The following is a 6,847-nucleotide window of genomic DNA, read 5'->3' on the forward strand; positions in this document are numbered from 1 at the left end:
AACATGGCGAGATTGCTCTTCCTCTCTCAGTGATGTCAGGTAATATGTGACTTCCTTCTCAACTTTCCATGGCATTGTTAAAAAGCTTATGTTTTGTTTTTAAATTACATTTTCTACTTGCTGTGTACTTGTTCAGTACCGCTACAATGAGAATCCTGTGGAGGCGGGCAAGTCTGCCATTGTGACCCCGGTTAATGGCCGGGGAATGAGGGGTTTGAATCCGGTGTGGAGCCTGAGCAACGGCTACCACTACACATCCAAGGAGGGCAGCGGGCAGGCATGCACGCCCGCCCCGAGGTAGTGACCAAAAATAACAATACAGGAGGAGGACTTTCGAGACCCTGCTGTGTATTTGAAATTAATGTACTTTAAATCCTTTAACGAGAACCAGTTATGGCGGGCAAAGATGACACCACATTCCTTTCACGAGAATCATATGGAGGCGGGCAAGTCTGCCATTTGTGACCCCGGGTAATGGTCGGGGAATGAGGGATGGAATCCGGTGTGCAGCCTGAGAAACGGCTACCACTACACATCCAAGGAGGGCAGCAGGCAGGCATGCACGCCCGCCCCGAGGTAGTGACCAAAAATAACAATACAGGAGGCGGACTTTCGAGGCCCTGCTGTGTATTTGAAATTAATTAACTTTAAATCCTTTAACGGGAATCCGTTATGGAGGGCAAGTCTGCCATTGTCACCGCGGGGAATGAAGGTTGGATTCCAGCCCGAAGTGGGAGCCTGCTGAGACCCATGCTGTAGCTGCCCTGACCGTGTTTTGCAGACCAGGCATCTGTGGTCAGATGGACCCTTAAGCCAGCGAAAGACAAACCAAGTCGAAAGCATTTGCCAAGAATGTTTTACGGAGGGCAAGTTTTTTTGCCCTTTTTTTAAATTTTTTGAAAATGATAGATGGTTGTATTTTTAAATTGTTTGAAAGTTTAGATGGTTGTATTTTTAAATTGTTTGAAAGTTTAGATGGTTGTATTTTTAAATTGTTTAAAAGTGTATCCATTCTTCATCCCCCCAGCCACGAACAATACCATGGGAACGTGGAGCAGCAGAAGCCCCCTGTGACGGCTGCCGCGGTTGTTCTCCGCGGCTTGTCTTTTGAGGGGTGCTGCTTTTCCTCAGGTGTTCTTGCCATAGCTGTTTGTGCCTTCTCTCCAGGTGCCTTCGTAAAGCACTTGTCCCTACGTGACAGTTGGCCTTTCCACGGGTCAATTTTTGCTGGCAGAGACAACAGATGGCTTTGCTCCGATCTGAGACACACACGTTAAAAAATGTCCAAACCGCTGAGCCCCCCTGGGCTGATGGCGCTATGGTGGCATCAGCAGCTGACGTTGAAGGGCATGTTGGCTGTCTGGCCATAGCGGGCGATACATGGCGCCGGACACTGCCCCCAGCTGTTTCTGAGGACGAGCTCCCTCTTGTATTGCGTTCCGGAGTTGGAGCCTGATCAACGTCTACCACCACACATCCAGGCAAGGAGGGAGGCAGGCAGGCATGCACGCCCGCCCCGAGGTAGTGACCAAAAATAACAATACAGGACTCAGGAGGACCTTTTGCAGCCCTAATTGAAATGAATTAACTTTAAATCCTTTAACGGGAATCCGTTATGGAGGGCAAGTCTGCCATTGTCACCGCGGGGAATGAAGGTTGGATTCCGGCCCGAAGTGGGAGCCTGCTGAGACCCAGGCATCTGTGGTCAGATGGACCCTTGAGCCAGCGGAAGACAAACCAAGTCGAAAGCATTTGCCAAGAATGTTTTACGGAGGGCAGGTTTTTTTGCCCTTTTTTTTTAATTTTTTGAAAATGATAGATGGTTGTATTTTTAAATTGTTTGAAAGTTTAGATGGTTGTATTTTTAAATTGTTTAAAAGTGTATCCATTCAAGTGCAAGTTACGCACTGACTGCCAGGTATAATGTGCAGTCACAGATGCAGTGAAAGGTATGCAGTGACTGCAAACAGCCGTTTGTGTAGTGACGGCCGTGCTGGACTGGTGCGCACCATGACGAGAGTGCAGGTGATGGTGGCTTTTCACCCCATATGCTCGCCTGATCGGCTGATGTAGCTGATCGGCTGATGTAGCTGAATGACAGAACAGTGACTGTCCAGCTGATCAAATTTGGTCTGACCACAATGAAGCAATGACCTTATTATCTTTTGTGTGCCACCCCCACCCGAGACACTCAAATAGCCGGCGGTCATTGCTTCATTGTGATGCGCAAGCCCCTTCACCGCGGCAAGGTAATGATCACGAAGGGGGATGGGCACATGTACACGCACCAGAAAAATTAGTGTAGCGGCCGCTTCTAGCAGCGGCCTTAAAAATTCAGGAATCCGCCTAGAGTCCTGGACCCTGTTGGTAGTGGCGGAGAAGGCAGTCAAGCGGCCTGCAGGCAGAGATGCTGTGTGTGGGGACTGACTTAGTCTTCGGTCGTGCAGTAGCCCTCCGTGATCCATTCCTCATTCATTTTGATAAAGGTCAGGTACTGAACACTGTCGTGACTTAGGCGTCTTCTCTTCTCAGTAACTATGCCTCCAGCTGCACTGAAGGTCCTTTCTGACAGGACGCTTGCGGCAGGGCAAGAGAGAAGTTGTATGGCAAATTGGGACAGCTCTGGCCACAGGTCAAGCCTGCGCAACCAGTAGTCCAAGGGTTCATCGTCACTTTTCGCAGAGTCTACATCCACACTCAAGGCCAGGTAGTCGGCTACCTGCCGGTCCAGGCGTTGGTGGAGGGTGGATCCGGAAGGACTATGGCGAGGAGTTGGACTAACGTCCGCATGTCCGACATCACCCTGAGATCGCTGGAGCATCCTGTTCTTGCCTGCGTGGACTTGGGAGGTGGAGGGTTACTGCCAGTGGTACCTTGATGGCGTTGTGCAGCCACATCACCCTTAAATGCATTGTAAAGTATCATCGACAGCTTGTTCTGCAAGTGCTGCATCCTTTCCGCCTTTTGTCGAGTTGCTAAGAGGTCCGCCACTTTGTGCCTGTACCGAGGGTCTAGTAGCGTGGCCACCCAGGTACAGGTCATTCGTCTTGAGTTTTTTGATACGGGGGTCCCTCAACAGGCTGGACAACATGAAAGAGGAAATCTGCACAAAGCTGGATGCAGACTTACTCTCCATCTCCTCTTGCTCTTCCTCAGTGACGGGACGCAACTCCTCTTCCTCCTCCCAGCCACGAACAATACCACGGGAACATGGAGCAGCGGAAGCCCCCTGTGATGGCTGCCGCGGTTGTTCTCCTTCCGCCGCCTCTTCCTCCTCCCCAGAAACACCTTCCTCATCATCACCATCATCAGAGTCTGACTCCTCTCCTTCCCCACACGACTCCTCTTCTTCCTCCTCCTCCCCCCTCTGTGCTGCCGCTGGTGTTGTGGAAACATCGGGTTCGTGTGTAAATGGCTCCCACGACTCCTGCTGCCCTAACTCTTCTTGTTCACGCTCCTCCACAGCTGTATCCACCACTCTACGCAAGGCACGCTCCAGGAAGTAGGCGTCGGGGATCAAGTCGCTGATGGTGCCCTCATCGCGACTCACCAGTTTGGTCACCTCCTCAAAGGGCTCCATGACCCTGCATGCATTTCGCATCAGTGTCCAGTTGTTGGGCCACAACATCCCCATCCTCCCAGATTGTGCCCTTGTACTGTAATGATACAGGTACTGGGTGACGGCTTTCTCCTGGTCTAGCAGGCGAGAGAACATCAGCAGGGTGGAATTCCAGCGAGTTGGGCTGTCGCAAATCAGGCGTCTCACCGGCAAGTTGATTCTATGCTGAATCTCCGCAAAGCGTGCCATGGCCTTGTAAGAGTGCCTGAAATGCCCACACAACTTCCTGGCCTGCTTCAGGACGTCCTCTAAGCCTGGGTACTTGGACACAAATCTTTGCATGACCAGATTAAGCACATGTGCCATGCAGGGTATGTGTGTCAGCTTTCCCAAATTCAACGCAGCAATGTGATTGCTGCCGTTGTCACACACCACGTTGCCGATCTCAAGCTTGTGCGGGGTCAGCCATTGCTCCACCTGTTTGTTAAGAGCAGCCAGGAGAGCTGCTCCAGTGTGACTCTCCGCTTTCAGGCAAGACATGTCTAACACTGCATGACACCGTCGCACCTGGCATGCAGCATAGGCCCTGGGGTGCTAGGGCTGTGTAGCTGGAGAGGAGATGGCGGCACCAGCCAAGGAGGAGGAGGAGGAGGATGACGACAGCGAAGCGGTGATAGCAGGTGGAGAGGAGGTGGCTGGAGGCCTGCCTGCAAGCCATGGAGGTGTGACAAGTCGGTCCTCTGCGCAGCCACGTACTCCCTGCTTGCTGCCATCAGTCACCAGGTTGACCCAATGGGCTGTGTATGTAATGTAGTGGCCCTGCCTGTGCTTGGCAGACCAGGCATCCGTGGTCAGGTGGACCCTTGACCCAACGCTGTGTGCCAGAGATGACACCACTTGACTCTCAACTGCACGGTACAGTTTGGGTATGGCCTTTTGTGAAAAATAATTGCGGCCTGGTATCTTCCACTGCGGTGTACCAATGGCCACAAACTTACGGAAAGCCTCCGACTCCACCAGCTTGTATGGTAATAGCTGGCGAGCTAATAGTTCCGCCACGCCAGCTGTCAGACGCCGGGCAAGAGGGTGACTGGCAGACATTTGCTTCTTACGCTCAAATACTTCCTTCATGGACAGCTGGGTACTGCTGTGGGCAGAGGAGAAGGAACCGCTGAAGGGAAGAGGCGGTGTGGAGGAGGGTGGCTGTGAAGGTGCAAGGGAGAAAGTGGATGAAGACGATACACCTGAAGGAGGAAGAGGAGAAGGAGGGTGGCTTGTCTTTTGAGGGGTGCTATTTTTCCTCAGGTGTTCTTGCCATAGCTGTTTGTGCCTTCTCTCCAGGTGCCTTCGTAAGGCACTTGTCCCTACGTGAGAGTTGGCCTTTCCACGGCTCAATTTTTGCTGGCAGAGACAACAGATGGCTTTGCTCCGATCTGAGACACACACGTTAAAAAATTTCCAAACCGCTGAGCCCCCCTGGGCTGATGGCGCTACGGTGGCATCAGCAGCTGACGTTGAAGGGCATGTTGGCTGTCTGGCCATAGCGGGCGATACATGGCGCCGGACACTGCCCCCAGCTGTTTCTGAGGACGAGCTCCCTCTGCTTCTATCATGGAGTCGTCTCCTCCTAGTCCTCTCTGAATCCTCCTCTGAACTGTCCCCCTGGTCATCTCCTCTACCGGGAACATATGTGGTATCCGTTTCTCCTTGTTATTAAATCACATAACAATGGCTGAATGGATTTAAATTAAATTTGGCTCACATATAGTACATATAGTACATAACCTTGAATAACATATAGGATACTTTTTATGACTATAACCAAAAAGTGGGCAGAGACAAATAAAAATTTCCATGGGAAAATGTAAATCGCAGCCATTCTTACACTGTTAATGGTAGGGTAAGGTTCTCAAACTTTGCACAGTTGGTCACTGGGTGACTGTGGTTAATATTCAGAAAAGTGGGTGGAGCCTACAAAAGCCAATCAAAATTCACCTATTGATTTTCCAGGGGAATATTTAATTGCTGCCGTTCTTGCACTGTTAATGGCACAAGCCTCAAACCTGGTACTTTTGGTCATTTGGTGACTGGAGTTCAATTCAAAAAAGGGGGTGGAGCCACATACAGCCAATCAGATTTGTGTCATTTCAATGCAAATTATTGATGCCAAAGACTGCAAAGCTCACAAACTTGGTCACTTGGTAATTGAGTAATTGTGTGTTAGGGTTAGAAAACGTGGGCACCAGCCAAATACATAACCAGGCAATGCCGGATCATCAGTGGGTGGAGACAAATACAAATTTCACTGGAAATATGTAAACTGCAGCCATTCTTACACTGTTCATTGTAGGGTTCTCAAAATTTGCACTGTTGGTCACTGGGTGATTGGGTTTAATATTCAGAAAAGTGGGTGAAGCCCACAAAAGTCAATCAAAATTCACCTATTGATTTTCAAGGGGAATATTTAATTGCTGCCATTCTTGCACTGTTAATGGCACAAGCCTCAAACCTGGTACAGTTAGTCATTGGGTGACTGAGGTTCAAATTCAGAAAAGGAGGTGGAGTCACAGACTTCATCAGATTTGTTTCATTTAAAGAGGAACTATGACAAAAAATTGTAAAATGTAAAATATGTGCAAAGAACAAGAACAAATAAGAAGTACGTTTTTCCAGAGTAAAATGAGCCATAACTTACTTTTTTCCTATGCTGCTGTCACTTGCACCAGGTAGCAGAAATCTGACAGAACCAACAGGTTTTGGACTAGTCCATCTGTTCATACGGGATTCTCAGGGATTTATTTATTTTCAAAAGAACTTAAAAAGAGAAAGAGTCTAAGAAAGGAATGTAAGCAAAAGATAACTGATGCAGCCAAAAAGAAAGGAGCTTTCCACTGAAGAACAAAGTGCTGTGTTTAACTGTTTGAATTCTGTTCTGCTACAATTTATTTTGTGGTAGTAGATTTTATGCTGTAAATATTATTTTAGAGCAAAGAAGAAATGCTGAGTTTCATACAACTTTAAATTTGTGGTGGATCACGTAAACAATCCATACCTACTTTATATAAGTTGGGAATTTACTTATGTTTAGTAGCTGAATTTAATATTAACATGTAATCTAATGTATAATCTATTAAAACTTTGATCAGTGTGTGTACGGTAAGGTGCCCCCCCCCCCCCCCCCCCATACATCAGAGGATGTATGGGCAGATAAACTAAGAGGCAGATCTCAGACAATTCTGATGCCTGCCATACACCACAGGCTGATTTCTGGATGGATTTCAAGCTAAA

This window comes from Hyperolius riggenbachi, chromosome 7 (assembly GCF_040937935.1).
Source record: "Hyperolius riggenbachi isolate aHypRig1 chromosome 7, aHypRig1.pri, whole genome shotgun sequence".
Lineage (NCBI taxonomy): Eukaryota > Metazoa > Chordata > Amphibia > Anura > Hyperoliidae > Hyperolius > Hyperolius riggenbachi.